The following is a 20,334-nucleotide window of genomic DNA, read 5'->3' as shown; positions in this document are numbered from 1 at the left end:
AGGAAGTGTAGACACTGTCACCATGAGGCTGCCATCCTTGTAGAGACGGTGGATGAGTATCTTTTCTTCGGCTGTTCTCACGACCACAGAAGCCAGAAGATTTGGGTTCACATTCCATAGCTGCTGTCAGGCTGAGTTGGCTTGAATATAACAGGAACACCTGCGGCTCTTTTCTTTTTTGTAAGAGACAACAGTGAAAGCTGTCTGGTCCATCTCTTTGTTGTCTCCTGTAGATTCCCTTGTGTCGATCTCACCTTCACGTAGCCTTTTCGTTGCTTGCTCATCTTCTCTGTGGTCTTCAGAAGGAACATGCTGACCTGATTGCTGATTGCTTGGGATGAATGCCACCAGAGCTGTCGACGGTTGAGGACGCTCGATGGTTGAAGCTCGCCGCGCTGCTTCGGTCCGGTGCGCTTCGGGAGCCGCTTGCTGTGCTTTTCTCGCAGGACGGGGACCCCCAGACCGGCGTTCGATGAGAGAGTGGCGCAAAGAGTAAAAGCGAATTCCTACACTTGCTAAAAAAGACTTAAAATTGCAGACGGGCGTTCGGAAGCGAGCCTATTGCTCGTCGTCTTGAGTTGAGTTCCAATGACAGCCTGCTGCTGCGTTGAAATGTTTTTTGAGCAAATATTGCATTAGAAAAACAAGCCTGCATCGTTTTTTTTTTTTCGCTTGTTTGGGCTATCAGATTTTCGGTACCGGTTTAGTAGCCTAGCCTATCAGGCAAACATAGACTCGATGAAAACCTTCTGACAGTCAGCACTGATTACGCATATCGGCTTTCCCTGTGCCAGTAGCAGAATCAAGGTCGGCCAGGGCGTTTCTAGTACCAGACATTGACATCGTTGCGCGGAATGAAACAGCGAAGTTTAAGATCACCATCAAGAAATGTTAACATTTCTCGCTAGCATTTCTAAAAATAAGAATTAGGATCGAATCTTTCTAAAAAGGAGAACTTTTGCGCCTTAAATATTTCCGTATCATCTTTTGTGTCGGAGCATGAATGCAGCGAAATAAACATTTTTCCAAGCCGTATTTTATCATCAGAACAACACTTCATGAGCACAAGGAGGAAATATTTATGTCAAACAAATCTTTCCAAAACCCCGTTTTATCCTCCAAATCATTGACGAATCATTCTACCGGCCTGCAAATTTCGTTGGAATACCTTGAAATGAAGATATTTCAGCGGCCGTTTAGGATTTATTTGGTTTTTTATTATCACGTTTTCTTCCGACTGTGCTTTTTCTGAGATTTTTACGAGAATACTGCATACACAAGAATAGTGCCCTTCAGCTTCGCGGTGCCATTTTCGCTATAATGAAGCTCGTAAGACGCTTTCGTTTTATATTAGAGTGCCTCGAGAGTTGTACACGCATTTAGAGCACACGTCTCTTCCTTTTCATCAGTTCCTCTGTGCTAACCTCTTGTCATCTTAGAAATGTTAATAGCTATTCTTCAGTCTCTGGCACAGCTTGGTTTTTTGCTCTTGTGTTGCTGCATTATTTTTCGGATGATTACTGCTATAGCGCATAGTTTGCCATGTCTGTAACCCTGCAACCACCATTGTAATATTCTTATTGCCCTGTAGGTGAGACTGTATATAAAGAGAGTGAATATATACCCAGGTATAAGTGATCAGGCTCAAGTGTGAAATGTTGCAAAAATTCTCTGTAGCTGCCTTCTCTTACCTGTAAGTTGAGAATCTACTGGCATCCGGGTTATCTATTTGCCAAATTGCCCTATCCTATTACCTTTACACAATGGTTATATTTCTTCGAATAAACACACAACACATTATTAAGGGCATTATTATTCTATGGACTTTAAAGACCAAAGCAACACTCGAACTGTGACTGACGGTGTAACGCAGTACTTCGTAAAAATTTTGACCATCTAGCGTGCATTCTTTTCGCTGCACCTAAGCACACAAGCGGTCTTGCACTTAGCTCACGTAGAAAGGCGCCGCAATGGTTGAGAACCCAACCTGCGACCCCTGTGCTCAGTAGCACAATCCTTCTGAGCACCGGAGTTGTGGCAGGTCCCTGCAATAATATTCGAATGCGAGAAAATTATTGGAAAGATATACTTACGTTCCTATTCTGATCTTCTCCACGAGGGGTGAAACATTCAACGCCATGAATACGGCCTCCACGCCAGGCGCGAAAAGAACAGGAAAGTGCAGCTCCTTTAGTGATTTGCACCGTTCAGCTGCTTGCAGAATGGAACACACCTCTTCGGAGATAAACTCGAACGGCACAACGAGTCGTCGCAAATGCGCCGTACTCTCAAGGAGTTTCACCACTGCCCTGGCATGCCACTTGTCTGGTCCCTATTTCAGCATGTTCCGAGATGCGTTGAAAAAAAGTGAGAAAAGAATTAAACGCTAACAAAAGCTATCATTTGTAGCTTAAAGAGCAGTGGTGGTAACAGAAAAGAAGCTGCGCACAAAATATTTACGAGGCTAGCTGAGACGAGACACGCCTTTTATTTTATATTCAATTTTATGCCCAACTAGCGTCAGTGCTATGCGGACTTGTAGGGGAGAGAACGATTGAGAAATTCTGGCATCCTAATGCAGCAAGAAAGAGGGAAAGGTGATGCGAGAAAAGTAGGGAATGTTAACCAGGCTGATCCTGTTCAAAAAGCCTGCACTGGAAAGCTTAAAAAGGGGCGTGCAAGGTGAAAATGCCATAATTTCACACTGCTCATGGAGCTAGGCGCACTGACGTGCTCATTGTTAGGTTTGTTCATAGCAGTCTCAAGAGTTCGCATCTCTGAAGAAACGCAACAGCACTTTGTGGCTTCATTCAACAAAAATATTAGGAAGGGTAAGCACACTCAGAAACAAGTCAGAAGTACTGCTCATATCAGTACTAATTGAAGCTTCGAGATAATGTAATTGGATCACTTCCTAGAAAATTCTTCATGTGCCTAATTCTGGCATCACGTTACAAGAGAACGCGAACAGCGCGGGAGAAAGAAGAGACCGGTCACTTGTCTGACACTGCACAGTCACAGATCGTTTTCAACCGAAGCTGTCGTTTGAGTAGTTTCAATAAATATTTCAGTCAGCAGTAGTTAGTTAACCTGCTTTAAATCGTTGAGCCTATATGACTGTCTGTTGACCCCTTGCCAGCAAAGGGGGAGATTATTATTAAGTGTTACATAACCTTTACCAATCGCCTAAAAAGTAATAGTAAAGATGTTAATTATTAAATTTTCATTATTTGAATGTGTATTTCGGTTTCTCTTACAAATATTGTCCACGTCTCTGAACAATCAAGTTCGAGGACCAGAACTAGATTGTCTGCAACAAGCGTTATTTCACAATTCCATGAAACTTAAAAATGTCCATCGCGTATTCCTCTTCTGGCACTGGATAAACAAATTATACAAAATTCACCCAGACGCACCTTATTTTGCGAGGACATCGGCCACGATGTCCCCGTCATTTTCACTAATTGGGACTTAGTTGGTGTTTACAGTCTCCGAGGACCACAAGCTAAAATATGCATTATTCTAAAACAAAGTTTGCGTGCCACGGATAGATTGCATACGCGATTTGCGGTTAAAGCCTCAATTTTTCAACACGCTTTGAGCTTTGTTTAAGCATTACCTATAACTTGTCTCTATTTTTAAACAAAGAAAAATGTTACATACTATTTTGTTGAAAATAGCAGGGAAAGTTGGCACGAAAGAAACGTAAACGAAAGAAGGAGAGCTCTGTAATTATTTGCAGAGCGTATATTCAGACCAAAAAAGATAGTTTTGACACACATCGTGCGTGACATGACTCCTATTCCCAGGAAAATTGGTTCAAGGTAGAGTTGTCTAGCGTTCTTTGGAAGCTAGTTTTATGCTAGTTGCATGTAGCATACAAAGCTTCATGATGTTTTTTTTTTTTAAGAAATAAAATCTTTCCCGAAATCTGTCATGTGAAAATGAGCCGCATAGTGGGAGGCATCAGGAGGTAACTTTTGAAACGCATGCTGGTTATGGGTTTAATGAAAACCGTAAAAACTTGGTTTTTAGCCCTTTAGCAGTATGTGAAACGCTCAAAAAGACTTTGCTCCGCTATGGCAGGTCCGTGAATGTCAGCGATGTTATATGTATAGGAAATGAGGCCCTTCTATGGGTGACGAGTACCGAAAGATTAAATTGTTCAGGTTAATTAGAAGCGCAGAAAATATTTATCGAATACTCTTCTGCCAATTCTTACACATTATACGGTATGCGTTGTAAATATATAACATGTTCCATGGTATATTTCGTGAGGTATACAAGACACGTTTTTGTTTTCATTGAAGTAGGAAGGATGTCGTACGTGAAGTAAGCATTTCGCCACTCTAGCCTTTAGTTGCACTCTTTCTGGAAAGTTACCTATTGAAGCGGTACAGAGTGCCATAATGTCATTATTCGATCGATTCCTAATGTGCTAACACAAATGCATGAGACAGACTTCAAATTACAGGAAAGTAGTGCGAAACTTTTACTGATTTTCATGTCTGATGGAAGGTTTGATGTCGATTTATTCGTAGTTCTTGTGCAACTAGGGAAGGCAAAATCGCATTACTTCGTGCGAAAATGCTGGGCAAGTTTTCGTTAACCTGTGGTTAATTTTGGCCTTTTATTGACTATTATGCTCACTTATGTATGATTTATTATGTGGGTTACTATGCCGAAATATGTGTGCAAATTTCGGTATTGCAAATAAGTTACGTGTCGAAATGCCCGGGAGAATTTTGAGTGTTTGACAAGTGGCGCAAATTTTAGCCCGTTGATATGAAACTACATGTGCGACTAAAATGAAAGTTAGCTACAACGAGCAGACCTATATGCGAAATCGCGTGGGATTTTAAATGCCTATTCTTGAAATACAACTTTTGCAGGAAATATTTTAAACACGTTATGGCAAGTATCACGCTGCCGTTACCAGCTACGTTTTCGAATGTCCCGAGATAACTATGCATTACATTAACTTTGTTATGTAAATTGAACGCATGATTAGTACAACGTGTCGCGAATGAATGAATGAATGAATGAATGTGTGGTTTTTACTGGCGCAAGGGCCAGGTATGGCTAAAGAGCGCCAAGACAGTGTTAGTGATTTCGTGGTGGAATGACGAGTTCTGTGAAGAAGATGTGACTTGGCTGTAAAGAGGCCTAAAATAGTCGCTGTACAGTGCGTAAAATCTACGTGCTATAAAATTATGGCGACGTCTAATGACGAGTACTGTGAGCCTTACACTGCAATGCGGGAGAATATGATATAAGAAACATGTAAGATGCAAAAATTAACTACAGCACAACTGCCTCACTAGAGCCCTTGAAACACAAGGGCCTGGAGGCAGGTGCTATGCAGTAAAACTATCCCAGTGGCATGCTCTAAAGAGAGGAAGCGCTACGAATGTATGGGACTAATCACATGTAATACCACATCTCTGAGGGAACCTAGGACTGTGTCTGTATTAATAAGCGGTTCCGGACCGAGAAACATTGGAGGATGAAGAGGAATGTGCTGCCGGTATGCTAATGGAAAATGTCTCTTTCTTTCAGATTCGGCTTCCCGACACTCCAGGAGGACGTGGATTACGGTCAGCCTCTCCCCGCATCTACCACAAGTTGGTGGCTCTCTTCCAGTAAGTAGAAAATTATGTGTGCCAAATGTGTGTCCTATTTTGAGACGACAGAATAGGACATCTCTTCGGCGCGATTTTGTAGTAGAGGGCCAGAGTCCTAGCTGTGGCTTTATTAGGTGGAGCTTATTATTCGTTTCCGTGTCCCACATGCATTGCCAGTGGTCCCGCAGCCTCCTTCGCAAGAAAGGCCTCAGATCTGTGACAGGCACCTCAGCGGTAGGGTTAACGGCTTGGGATGTGATAGACGTGGCCATCTCGTCCGCCAGAACGTTGCCCTCGATGCTCCTATGGCCAGGCACCAAGCAAAATGATATGCTGGTTAGATATGTGCGCTTTACGCAAGACGGTGTAGAGTTCATTAGGTACTGGATTTTTGTGTCTATAGAGTGACATCAAGGCCTTCGCGACGCTTAGGGAGTCTGTATATATCGCTGATTTTTGAAATTTTGGTTTTTTATATAATTTACAGAAGACACTACTGCGTAGGCCTCGGCTGTGAAGATACTTGTTTCCGGATACAGTACACCAGATTCTGAGAAGGATGGGCCGAAGGCAGCATAAGACACCCCGGGATTTGACTTCAAAGCGTCTGTGTAGAACTCTGCGCAGGAGTGCTTGTGCTGGAGTTCTAGAATATGCATTCGGATTTCTATCTCTGGTGCGTGTTTTGTTACTTCTAAAAAGGATATGTCACATTCTATCACCTGCCACTCCCACGGTCATAACAGCTTGGTTGGATGCATTAGGCGAAGCTCGAGGAGCGGGACACGTATTTCATCACTAAGTTCCCTCACACGAAGCCAGAAAGGCTGTCTTTCAGAGGGACGGTTATCGAAAAGTGTAGTAAATGTCATATCGTTAACAGTGTTAAAACATGGATGTTGATAATTGCAATGTACTTCAGGAAATATGTAAGGCTGATGTAAGTTCTCTGTAGATGGAGGGACCATTCATTTGATTCCGCGTATAAGGTTTCAATCGGGCTTGTTCTGAAAGCGCCAGTGGCTAAACGGATACCTAGATCGTGGACAGGCTCTAGGATTTTTAGTGCGCTCCGAGCGGCAGAGTTATATACGGTGGCACCATAGTCCAATAGTGATCGAATTAGGCTCTTATAAACATTCGTCAGACACTTCCTGTCGCTACCCTATGTTGAGTGGGATAGAATTTTAAGTAAGTTCCTTGTCCTTAAACATTTTTCTTTAAGATATTTAATGTGCTGTATAAAAGTAAGCATGGAGTCTAGTATAATACCTAGAAATTTGTGTTCTTTGTTGATAAGTACTTGTTGTCCGCACAGTTGAACACACGGATCTGGAACCAGGCCTCTCTTTCTAGTAAAAAGAACACAAGAGCTTTTGTGGGGGTTGATTTTAAATCCGTTTTCGTCTGCCCACTTGGAAACCTTGTTCAAGCCCTGCTGTACCTGTCTCTCGCATACTTTGAGGTTGCAGGATTTGAAGCGTACTTGTATATCGTCTACGTATACGGAATAAAAAATGGCCGGTGGCAGCGGAGCACGTAGTGTGTTCATCTTAACGATAAAGAGAGTGCAGCTGAGCACGCCTCCCTGTGGTACACCAGTTTCCTGTGTAAAAGGACGTGACAGTGCACTACCGACTTTTACTCGGAAGGTACGATGTGACAAATAGCTTTCAATAGTGTTCAGCATATTTCCACGGATGCCCATTCCCGACAAGTCTCGCAAGATGCCGTAACGCCATGCTGTGTCATACGCCTTCTCCATGTCGAGGAATATTGATAGGAAAAACTGTTTATAAACAAATGCATCGCGGATATTTCCTTCAATGCGCACAAGATGAGCGGTTGTCTGTCGTCTTTCTCTGAAGCCACACTGTTTGGGATCGACAATATTGGCGAGTTCAAGGAAATGTATGAGTCTGCGATTAACAATTTTTTCGAAAAGCTTACGGAGACAATTTGTAAGAGCTATCGGCTGGTAACTTGCCGCCAAGGAAGGGTATTTACCCTGCTTAAGAACAGGGACCACAATCACTTCTTTCCATGTGGATGGGAGGTATCCCGCAGCCCAAATAGGGTTTAAACGTGTGAGAAGTGTAAGTTGTGTGTCAGTATGCAAGTTTCTGATCATGTCATACATGACTCGGTCAGGTCCCTGTTCAGTGCTTTTGCATGTGTTCAATGCAGCTCTCAACTCGGCAATACTGAAAGGCTGGTTATACGGTTCATTCCGTCTGGATTTTCGTAAGATTGACTTACGTTCTTCTATTTCTTTAAGTTTAATAAAGGATTGGGAATAGTGGATTGAGCCCGACACGCGCTCAAAGTGCTCCCCAAGTGAGTCTGCCTGAGCTTGCAGGGTATCGCCTTCTGTGTTTACCAAAGGGAGGGAATATGTTTGCCGCCCTTTTATTCTATGAACCCTGTTTCATACTTTGGCCTCATCTGTATACGAGTTGATGCCCGATGAAAACTTTCGCCAACTCTCTCTTCTGGCCTGTCGGCGTGTTCTCCTGCCTTGGGACTTTGCTTTCATAAAGTTAACAAGATTCTCCGCAGTAGGAGAGGCACGTAGCAACCCCCACGCTTTGTTCTGTTTCTTTCGAGCGATCCTACATTCGTCGTTCCACCACGGGACACGCCGTCTAGACGCCAAGCCATTTACTTCCGATATGCATTTAGATGTGGCATCTATTATGAAGGCTGTAAAATACTCCACAGCAGCATCAATTTCTAAGGAAGACATATCAGCCCATGCGATTCTAGTGAGAGTTCGAAATTTCTCACAGTCGGCTTTATCTATCTTCCACCTAGGAGCTTGTGGAGGATATTCATTTTCTGTACATGTTCTTAGAAGTATGGGGAAGTGGTCGCTCCCATAAGGATTGTTGATTACTTCCCGTTCGAGTTCAGGCAGTATACATGGGGAAACTAGGCTGAGGTCAATTGAAGAAAATGTTGTGTTTGCGAGAGAATAATATGTGGGTGTCTTCTTATTCATCAGACACGCACTAGAAGAAAAAATGAACTGTTCAACAAGACGACCTCGCACATCTACACGAGTGTATTGAAATCCTACACGCATTGAAATCCCCAAGAACAACGTAAGGTTCTGGCAATTCATCTATGAAGGACTTAAATTCATGTTTAGTTAATTTGTAATGGGGGGGTATGTAGAATGAGCAGACAGTGGTAAGTTTGTTCAGGAGAACAGCACGAACCGCCACTGCTTCAAGGGGCGTTTCTAGCTGCAAACGTTGACACGCTATGCCTTTCTGAATAACAATGGCAACACCGCCCGATGATGCGAGAGCATCATTGCGATCTCTGCGAAAGGTAACATACTGTAGGAGGAAATTTGTGTGTTTCGATTTTAGGTGTGTTTCCTGTAGACACAGCAATTTAGGATTGTGGTTGTGGATGAGTTCCTGCACATCATCAAAGTTTCTAAGAAGACCTCTTACGTTCCATTGAATTATCTGTGTATCCATATTAGAAGTAAATTGGTGCTGTGTGTACGGAAACAGAAGTATTATTTACAGAGATTTCAGAGATTAGTTTACAGGGCTCTTTCGAAGCCCTGTAATCGGGGTTTTGCACTTCCTGAAGCGTTCGAGGGAGCCACGCCGCTCCTTAGGCGCTTGGCGCCCCTTGAGGATAGTTGTAGTGTCCATTGTCTCTTGTGAGGCGCCGGACACGTGCTCTTGCGAGCGAGAAGTTACCAGGGAGCGCCCTGCCTTGGAGGGCAAGAACCATGCGCCCACCAGCCCGCAGGTTGATGGGGCTACCTAGGGGATTTGGCGGCGCCGGCCGTTGTCAGCGCTGGAAGGGACCTGGGAGGTTGAGGCAGCCTCGGCTGCGCCCACCTTCGGAGTCAATGGTTCCTTCTCCTCGGTTGACGGAGCAGCGCTAGCTCCAACTGCCGCGGGGGCAGATGGCGTAACTGCCGACTGACTGCTTTGGTTTAACCAGCCGCCGGAGGACGTTGTGACGCTGCCCCCTGACGCGTCACTTCGGCAAAGCTTTTCTTTGGCAGGTATGCTGCCCGCCTGCGTGCCTCTTTGATTCATATTGTCACGCGCTAAGGCAAGAATAAGCAGCAGTATCAGCAGCCAGACACGAAAATGTCAGACACAAGGAGGACGGTTCACCAGCTGGCCCAAGATCCTTCACTTCGTCGTCTTCAATCACCGTTTTTTGCTGGGCACGCAACGCTGGCTCAAAACACCAGGTGGCATTATTCCCCCTCCCAATGGAGCATCGACTCGATGCTCAAACTGAAAACGTACATGGAAACTAGACAAATTAGGTAAAACAAAAAAAAGTGGGGGGGGGGGGAACGCGCTAGCACACATACGGAAATGCACACGGAAAAATGTGTTCTGTGGTCGGGAACAAAAAAAAAATAGAACGCTTCAAAGTTCTTTGGAGAAAGACGCGACAACAGCAAAAAAAAAAAAAAAGGTTGTTTCACTAGTACACTTCACCGTGTAAAATACGGCTTGAGGCGCGTGGTAAACAGCGCTTGGGCGATGGCAGGTCTCCATCTGGAATCACTTCATAGTTCACGTCGCTTACACGCCTTAGTACTGTGTACGGTCCGAAGTACTTGCTGAGGAGTTTCTCGCTGAGGCCTCGCCGTCTAATGGGTGTCCAAACCCAAACTTTGTCACCAGGCTCATAGGTCACTTGTCGATGGTGGAGATTGTACCTTATTGCATCGGTACACTGCTGCTGTCTTATGTGCACGCGGGCCAGTTGACGCGCTTCCTCGGCGCACTGAATGTACTCCTCGACGTAAGGAGCTAACTGGTCGAGCTGGTCGGTATCTTCATATGGCATCATGGCGTCTAGCATAGTTTGGACATCTCGACCATAAACGAGGCGGAATGGCGGGAAGCGTGTAGTGTCCTGCGTGGCAGTGTTGTACGCAAACGTTACGTACGGTAGAATTTCGTCCCACGTTTTGTGCTGCACATCCACGTACATAGCGAGCATGTCTGCCAGTGTTTTGTTTATTCTTTCTGTCAAGCCGTTAGTCTGAGGGTGGTATGCAGTGGCCTTTCGATGACTCGTGTAGCTCAGCTTGAAGATGTCATCCAGAAGCTTTGCCGTAAATGCCGTCCCTCGGTCAGTGATGATGAATGACGGTGCGCCATGCCGAAGCACAATGTGATGCATAAAAAACTGGGCAACTTCAGATGCTGTCCCGCGTGGTAGTGCCTTCGCCTCAGCGTAACGCGTCAAGTAGTCAGTTGCGACAACGATCCACTTATTGCCGGAGGAAGACAAGGGAAATGGTCCAAGAAGGTCCATTCCAACTTGATCAAACGGTGTACGCGGAGGGTCGATGGGTTGTAGAAGGCCTGCAGGCTTGAAGGGTGGGGACTTGTGGGGCTGGCATTCACGGCATCCTTTCACGTAGCGTTTGACGCAAGCAGTCAGTCTAGGCCAGTAGTACAGTTGCCGTACCCTGTCCAGAGTCCTTGAGTAGCCCAAGTGACCAGATGTTGGCTCGTCGTGGCAGGCTAATAGGATGTCGTCGCGAAGGGCTTGAGGTACTACTAGCAGATGTGGTTTGTCGCCGGCACCTGTGTTTCTTTTGTATAAGATGCCCCCTCGTAGGCAAAATGACGACAACCGTCGCGAAAGTGGGCGAGGAATGGACGCAATGCCGCCATCTAAGTGATCGATGACGGGTCTTAACTCAGCGTCCGATCGCTGTTTAGCGAGCAGATCTGGCCCGCTGAGTGCTCCTAGAAAGGCGCTGTCGTCTTCCTCATCAGGATTCTGAGATTTAATAGGTGCCCGCGATAACGTGTCAGCATCTTCATGTTTCCTGCCTGACTTGTACACGATGGTGATGTTAAATTCCTGGAGTCGCAGACTCCAACGTGCCAATCGTCCAAAAGGGTCTCGGAGGTTGGTCAACCAGCACAAAGCGTGATGGTCGGTCACAACTTTAAATGGCCGCCCGTAGAGATACGGCCTAAACTTTGTGGTAGCCCAAATAACCGCGAGGCACTCCTTCTCTGTGGTGGAATAATTGGACTCTGCGCGTGACAGAGTCCGGCTCGCCTAGGCGATAACTCGTTCAGTCCCGTCTTGTCGTTGCACCAGGATAGCTCCGAGACCGATATCGCTGGCGTCAGTGCGTACTTCTGTGTCGGCATCCTCATCAAAATGACCGAGAACGGGAAGAGTAGACAAGCGACGTTGTAGCTCCGCAAAGGCGGTCTGTTGTGCATCAGTCCAGAGGAACGGCGTGTTGTCACGCGTAAGGCGAAATAGCGGATCTGCAATCTTCGAAAAATTTTCAATGAAGCGTCGATAATATGCACACAAGGCCAAAAATCGTCTCACACTTTTCTTATCGGTTGGAGCGGGAAAAGCTGCTACGGCCGCAGTCTTCTCAGGATCAGGCCGAACACCTGCCGCGCTTACGACGTGACCAAGGAACTTCAGTTCCTCGTAACCGAAATGGCATTTCTCTGGCTTGAGTGTAAGGTCAGCCGGTCGAATGGCTTCGAGTACATTCCGAAGGCGTCGAAGGTGCTCGTCAAAAGTTTCCGAAAAGACAACGACATCATCGAGATAGACGAGGCAGCTTTTCCATTTGAGGTCAGCGAGAACGGTATCCATCATTCGCTGGAATGTGGCTGGAGTGGAACAGAGGCCGAAAGGGAGTACTCTAAATTCGTAAAGGCCGTCCGGAGTCACGAAAGCAGTTTTCTCGCGGTCACGCTCATCTACTTCAATTTGTGAGTAGCCACTTTTCAGATCGATAGAGGAGAAATACTTCGCGTGCCTCAGCCTGTCCAGAGAATCGTCGACACGAGGCAACGGGTACACGTCTTTCTTTGTGACGTTGTTTAGCTTCCGGTAGTCTACACAAAATCGAAGCGTGCCATCTTTCTTTTTAACAAGAACGACTGGCGATGACCAGGGACTGCATGAAGGCTGGATTACGCCGTCTTGAAGCATTTCCTTCACCTGCGTTTGAATAGCATGTCGTTCGGTCGGGGAAACACGGTAAGGGTGTTGCCGATGGGGGGCACGTCGTCATAGGTGATGATACGGTGTTTCGTAATCGATGTTTTACGTACCTTCGACGACCGTGCAAAGCAAGAGTGGAGCTCAAGCAACAGCTCGCGCAGGGGTTGTCTGTTCTCTTCAGGAAGCGTTGGACTAATGTCGACGTTGCGTACAGGTGCTTCAGCAGTGCCGATTGCCTCGGAAACAAAACACTCAGTGACATCGGCGATCGGGTCGGCGTAGGCGATGACAGTACCGGGGAAAAGGTGCCGGTGTTCGTAGCTGAAGTTGGTGACAAGAACCTCACAGTGGCCATCGTGGAGATCGACAAGGCTTCTTGCTACGCAAACACCATGAGAAAGCAGGAGAGTGCGATTGCTTTCTACGACTGCTTCACCGTGTATGAGCTTGTCACATGCCACTTGAACCACGACACTTGCACGCGGTGGTAACGTGACAGCGTCATCGATGACACCAAGAGATGCTCGAGGGTGGATGGTGTTGGTCGTCGCTGTGGCGCTTTTTGTCGAGAAAGTGACGAGGCGTTGTCGAATGTTGATTATAGCGCCATGCTCCCTCAGAAAGTCCATGCCGATGATTAGGTCTCGAGTACACGGAGGGAGAATGCTCAAACTGGCAACAAACGTAAAGCCGCGAATCTGTATTCGTGCTGTGCACATGCCGAGTGGTGTGACGATGTGCCCGCCAGCTGTACGAACTGGCGTTTGATTCCATGGCGTGGTCACTTTCTTCAGAAGGGTGGCCAGTTTTTCGCTGATTATAGAATAATCCGCTCCAGTGTCCACTAAAGCAGTCAATTCACGACCGTCAAGCAGTACAGGAATGTCCAAGGAAATTCTTTTTCTGTAATCAGCAGGTACTGTCGTCGTCGATCTATCGTCGGTCCGCGTACGCGTCAGTGGGGGTCCTTGAGCACGTCCAGACTGAGCGGCCTCGCCCCCAAAAGTCGCTGTGGTTAGTTTTCCCGTCGTGGGCTGGGCGACCAACCCTGCAACACGCTTGAATACGTACGGCGAGTCGGAGAAAACCGCCGCGGCGAAGGGGAGCGTGACTGGTGTCGAGCTGATGGAGATCCGCGCTGCTGGGCACCGAATTCTTCAATTTCAGGAGGACGCTGGCCGAACCTAGGTCGCGGCGAGTTCGCTGAGAATCCGCGTAGTCCGAGCTCTCGATAGGAGCACTGTCGGTAGACATGCCCAGCTTCGCCACAGTGAAAGCAAAGGGGACGGCGATCAGGTGCCCGCCACACGTCTGATTTCCTCGGGGCCTGTCGGTGCTCCTGGTAATACGAGGCCGCTTGGACGGGCTCTAGCATGGCCGGGCGCACGGCGCGAAGCGGGGAGCGAGGTGGGGCAGGTTGCCTCAAGGCTTGCGAATATGACATATGTGGGCTGTCATTTCTTAGCGGTCGAGCTTTTGTATTAAAGGGTGGTTCTTTTAGCGCATGTTGGACTTCGTAACGAAGAACGCTGGACAAGGAGCTGAGCGTCGGCTGTGAAGGTACCGACAGTTGCTGGAGTTCTTCGCGGATCACGGAACGAATGAGCTCTCGAAAGAAATCGATGTGACCCCCCAGAGCTCCGAAGAAGTCCGTAGGTGAGGCAGTGTTCACTTGACGTTCGCATGATGGTGTCCGCTGGTAAAGAGTCTGCTCCATGGTGATGGCCTCGGAAAGAAATTCTGACACAGTCTTGGGAGGACTGCGCACGAGACCGCCGAACAGCTGCTCTTTCACTCCGCGCATCAGGTACCGCACCTTCTTTTCTTCCGACATGCTGGGGTCGGCTCGTCGAAAGAGACGCGTCATGTCCTCGACGTACATTGCGACACCCTCGTTCGGCATTTGTATACTGGACTGGAGATCACGCTCAGCTCGCTCTCGGCGATCAGGGCTCGCATACGTCTCAAGAATCCCCCGTTTGAATTCTGCCCATGAAGTTAAGGCATCTGCACCGTTCTCGTACCAAACACGTGCGCCATCTTTAAGGCTGAAATAGACATTGTTCAGCTTGTCTGCGTCATCCCACTTGTTGAACGCGGCAACACGTTCATAGTGCACCAGCTAATCTTCAACGTCCTCATGTATGGCGCCGTGGAAGGAATTCGGCGTTCGCGGATTGAATAGCGTCCAATGAATCGGCGTTGTGCCTTCCATACCGGTTGGGGTGGTCGGAGGTGCCATTTTCTCTGGGAGGAGTCCAAACTCAGGGGCTTGTCCACGGATCCTTCTGCTGGTGCGGTGTACAGGCGTAACCACCGGTACGGGGCTGGAGCTCCTGCTGCCCGGAGGGGTTTGGTACATAGATTAGATTACCCAGCACCTCCACCAGTTTGTCACGCGCTAAGGCAAGAATAAGCAGCAGTATGAGCAGCCAGACACGAAAATGTCAGACACAAGGAGGACGGTTCACCAGCTGGCGCAATATCCTTGACTTCGTGGTCTTCAATCACCGTTTTTTGCTGGGCACGCAACGCTGGCTCAAAACACCAGGTGGCAATATATTCTCTTTTACTTTGATCGTTACAATTTCTTTTTCCTTCTTCCAGGAGGGGCACGAGCGCGAGTACGCGGCGTGCTCCCTATCACAGTTTACACAGTGGAGAGCGTTCTCACAAGTTTCAGTGGTGTGTACATGGGCACTGCATTTCGCACATGTTTGACGGCCTCGACAGCTCTGCGAACTGTGGCCGAAACGCTGGCATTTGAAACATCCAAGCGGATTTGGCACGTACGGCCTAAAACGGAGCTTGATGTACCCGGCCTCGATTGACTCGGGCAGGACACTTGAACCAAAGGTGATTATTAAGTGCTTCGTCTGTATCTCTTTACCATCTCGCCGCATCTTAATTCTTCTGACATTGATCACATTTTGTTCCCTGAAGCCCTCCAGGAGTTCCGCTTCAGTCAGCTCAAGCAAATCATTATCCAACACAACACCGCGGGTGGTATTCATTGTACGATGCGGGCTTACTGTTATGTGGGTCTCCCCAAATGACACTAGTTTCGGTAGATTTTCATATTGTTTGAAATCACAGAGCGCCAAGAGGAGGTCACCGCTTGCCATCCTCGACACCTTGTAACCTGGACCAAAAACATCTGTCAACGACTTTGAGACAAAAAATTGTGAAATGGTTCGCACTGCTCTGTTTGGCTTTTCAGAATGAATAACGTGGAAGCGGGTAAAATCCTGGATTTGGTGTCCGAAAAACTTGAAGACATCTTCGGTGCGTCCTCGTTTCTGAGGGCAATCAGCAAGGGAGGGGAAAGAAGTTTTCATGAAAAAATGTATACATTCGGCAACAACGCCGACCGCCCACCACGGAGCCCAACGAGGGGACGCGGCAGAGCTTGCATACAAGTCTGCACGACGCCAGTCGTACGCCGTCACTATAAGCGAATATGGTGTACATAAGGTTGGATAGCCACACAGGGTTAACCCTTGCCGCCAGGAGAAAGGAAGTAAATAGAAGAAAGAAGGAGACAGGAAAGGTCAAAAACTGAGAGATGAAGACGAAGATTCGAGGAGGGAGAGACAGGAAATGGCGACTGCCGATGTCCTCCAGGTGGGTCAGTCTGGAGGTGCCGTCTATGTGAAGCCAAGGCCGAAGAGGTGTGTTGCCTCCGCCGGGGGGCCTGAACGGTCCAAACACCCAGCATCGGCTCAACCCCCAGGATGCCCCTTTCCCCAGACACGGCTAAGCCGCGCACGGCTACACGCGGGAGGGTTCAACCCCCATGTGGTCGGGTACGTGGTGTCGAAACCCACCAAATGCCTTCTGACGCAGACGCCCCTGCGGGGAATGTGTCGCGAATTTTTTTTTAGCAGTTGCTTTCTAAGGAATTTTACAAACAGCTCTTGAACCCTTCTTTTTGTTTACCATTTCCCGGCGTTTTGCAGCGTTAGCCCGTTGTATATTGGACTGTAAGACACCTTGCATCGTTTATATGAAAGTAGGAGCGAGGCAATGGGAGATGCGTAGACAAATGGTGGCATCATCAATAAATTAGGCATGCAACTGCTTCGCGGTGCTATGTCTGTGCTTTACAACCGCCCGAAAATTTAGCCGGCTACGCTAACATGCCTAAAATTGCACTAAGTTCAAGTTTAGCAAAGATATAGGGGTAACAAAGGCAAATTAGTGAGCGAAGTGAAATGCACACGCGATATATAACTTTTGTAAAATAATTCAGCATGTGGTCAAAAAATATAGTTGGAATTTATTGCGATATGGTTCCCAGCGCTCCGAGGGAAATGTACGTTACACTAAGCTTACATTTAGCGAAAATAAGGGCACGTTATACCTCCTGTGTAGGCAAAATTTGAAGTGTTTCGTCTTATAAAGACATTTGCATTGAATTACGTAATCACAACCTCCAGTGCCTATATATTTTACTTTTAGGAGGGGAACAAAATGTTGCATGCAACTGGCTTAACTACCAATGCAACCAGATCATATTTAGCAAGTATTCCCTGATGTGTATGGTAATATTTGCGCGAAGTTATTGTATGGGATTAAATGCACCTGTACCTTGAAATACACATATACCTTGAAGCGCCAGTTCTGTTGTTTGTGTTCTTTCGATTTCGTCTTCGTCTTTAGCTCTTTTTTATGAAAACTCTCGAAATACATCTATGACCACAAAAACCTAAGCGTTTTTAAATGTTACGCTGTCCTTATTGGCTACATTTCGTCATGTCCAGCAAGTCTTCGTGTCTGTAGAGAATAATCCTAACATATACCCCGAATGGGGGACATCTTACGTATTACGAGTCCTGAACATTTAACGCTGTTGCCAATTTAGAACTACCAGAAAGAAATCTTGAACTGGCGTTATTTCGTTTTCTCCTTTCGCGACAGAAACAACATCCGCCCAGTGTCCCAAAGTACGGGCCTTGTTACTGGTGTAACGTAATGGTCACTCATTTCTCTGGCATTTGACGGTGAATTTTAACTGAAAATTCATTTTCATTCGTTGTTTCGAGTAGAGTTTATCTTCAAGAAAGGCGATGCGGCGACATTCAGCCCCGCCAAGTAAGACAAACGGCGCGATGGATAGCTAATAAAATGAAGCAGACGGACAAAAACTACACTACTATTGAGGGTTCTAGAATCGTTGCTGATAGGCATACAATCTTCCATGATATTCTTGAGGCTCCTAATTTAGTACAGGTCCTAAAAACGAAAAAAAAACTTGATTTAAGTACCTTTTAATGATTCCTGGCATTATGTTTATGCAGTAAAGAAACAAGTCTCTCAATGCAGAATATCAAAGATGCTTGCTGTAAACTGTATGATACAGATAAATAAGTGCACCAACAAGAGATGTGCTCCAAAAAAGTCGCCGCACACATAACCATATGACGCCGTAGTTTTCTTTAAGTATAACTGTTACTCACTGCACTACCGGGAAGCCCAAATTCTCACCGGTGTTAAATCCCACGTTGAGTCTATGAAGCTCATTTCCTGGATTATGCAGTTGGCAGCCAGCAGATCCGAAGCAAATCTCATATCCGTGGAATTTATATGAAATCCCTTGAAGGTAATTTTCGCGACTCTCCTGTTTTGCCGTAGATTTGATAGCACCAGGCGCAACGCATGGCTAAAGTTGTAGCTGTGAGAAATCACAGTCAGGTGCTCCGGTGCGAAAGGGCTGGCAAGCATCCGGGCCAGCTTTTCGTTTAGATGCCGGGAATCAAATGAAGCGTCTATTACGAGGCTGAATAGGCTCGAGTTTCTGGCTAAGGCATCCATAGTGGCTTCCACGAAGTGAAAGGGCGTTGCTTGTGCCTGCACAGACAAAAGAAAATACTGGCGTAAATTCTTTCCAACTCATAACCCAAGCATAAGTACGTTTACAAGGAGCTCATTGTCTTTGCGAACACTGCTCTTCTTTGAAGGTTACTACACCATAATGCACTAGATTTAGGCGTGCAAATTTTTACCAACATTATAATTCTTAAAGCAGCGCATCACCGTTTGTGCGCAACCTAACGAATGCGGCCGCAGGAAATGTGCGTTTCGTACACACCGCAAAGTTTCAGCTACTTCTGCGGTTACAGGCATGCCATCAAGCGGAACGTCATGCAGTTTTGTCAATTACCAGAGGGAACTGTGGCATTTGTCTCTACGGGAACTGCAGGCAGGACATTTTTAGACAGCATGGAAATGATGTCCAATATTTGCAAAAAGCTGATTTCTATTCACTGCCAACTATAGTTTGCGGTTATTCAAGCTGAATATTTGCAACCTACTGCTTTACACCGGGAAAAATTCGCGATTATTAAGCAGCTGTGTCAAGAAAACTTACCCAAATTGCTTGAAGAAGTTAAGAGTGTTTGGAAATTTAGATATATAAAGCGCAATCGGTAGCAGGACATTAACTTTTGAAGCAGTAAAGCATCATTTAAAGAAATTCATTTGGATAAGAGTATTTCCTGGAGTATGAAACACTCAGTATATTAAATTTCGTCGGATGGGGCCAATAGATGATATTTCTGTAGTTTGGAAACATGCTTGTAGAAAACAAAGCCACACTGGGCGGGCAAGTGTCTCACGCTGTCAGATTTATCTACTGAGTAAATATTTATATTTATTAAAGAAATCTGTTCTAAAGCATAAATAATAAAACAACAGCAAAAGAAAGGAACTTTGAGACTGTATCGGTCATGAACGCGAACAGGGTCTTTGCGAACTCGTTGTCCGTCACTCAAAGTTAAAAGGTCGTTGTCTGAAACGTAGGTCAGGCTTAAGACCAGCTTCATTTCTTCTGTCTCTTCATGCGCGTTCCAGGACCGAGGGATCTGTCGTATCTTGCGGGATCCTGCAGCAACGCCAGGTCCATATCTCCTGTCAGTGTGTCCTGTAACTGTAACTCATTGATTGTCGCTACGCATGAGTATTATTCACCTCATATTGGTAGCTCGACATAAGCAAGCGAATGCTGCTTGGCAGTGCATAAAAGGCTGCGATTCAGTGTTCCAACTTCGGAGCACGAATTCACAACCTTGTTGAAAAAGACATGGTTGATCCCTATCGCGTAGAAATTGGTAGAACATCCCCATTGCCAAAACCAGCGTCTTCCTGTGCCTTCCAGTGTGAAACCAGCGCGTTTTTTTACACTGGATTGTACTGGGGACGCTGGCGCTCCCTGGGACACACTGGGACACTAATGAGAACGCTGGATAAGAGTTGGGCCACACTGCCGTGAGGCTGGAGCGCACTGGATTGTGATGTACAGGCGCTGGTTCTCGCTACAGTTCGCTGGTTCGCTCTGGAAACTGCGCTGGTTCCGTTTGTGCCGCGGTGGTTCCAGTAGGCGAGGACGAGCGCTGCTGAATACTAAATGTTTTATACAATTTCATCGCTCCACCCTAGCATATTGTCCTCAATAATGCTATATCTTCGGGTCATAAAACTACGTTCCGTGTCGCAGCTTGGAATAAAGCTGCGTGAGCTGGCCTGTTTATAAATGCACATCTCACAGTGAAGATCACTTTCCTTCCTTAGATTTTCCCTTTTGCCTTTGCGGATAGCTGAATTCTCGAACAAAACCACGCAAAAGCAGAGGACGGTGCCTTTTTTGAGTAGTTTGCAGGTAATATATGACCAAGAGTTTCCGCCGTTGTCTCTGTGTTGTGGATTGGACATAAAA

The sequence above is a fragment of the Dermacentor andersoni genome, chromosome 4 (genome assembly GCF_023375885.2).
Source record: "Dermacentor andersoni chromosome 4, qqDerAnde1_hic_scaffold, whole genome shotgun sequence".
Classification (NCBI taxonomy): domain Eukaryota; kingdom Metazoa; phylum Arthropoda; class Arachnida; order Ixodida; family Ixodidae; genus Dermacentor; species Dermacentor andersoni.
Note: the sequence above shows the minus strand (reverse complement) of the source record.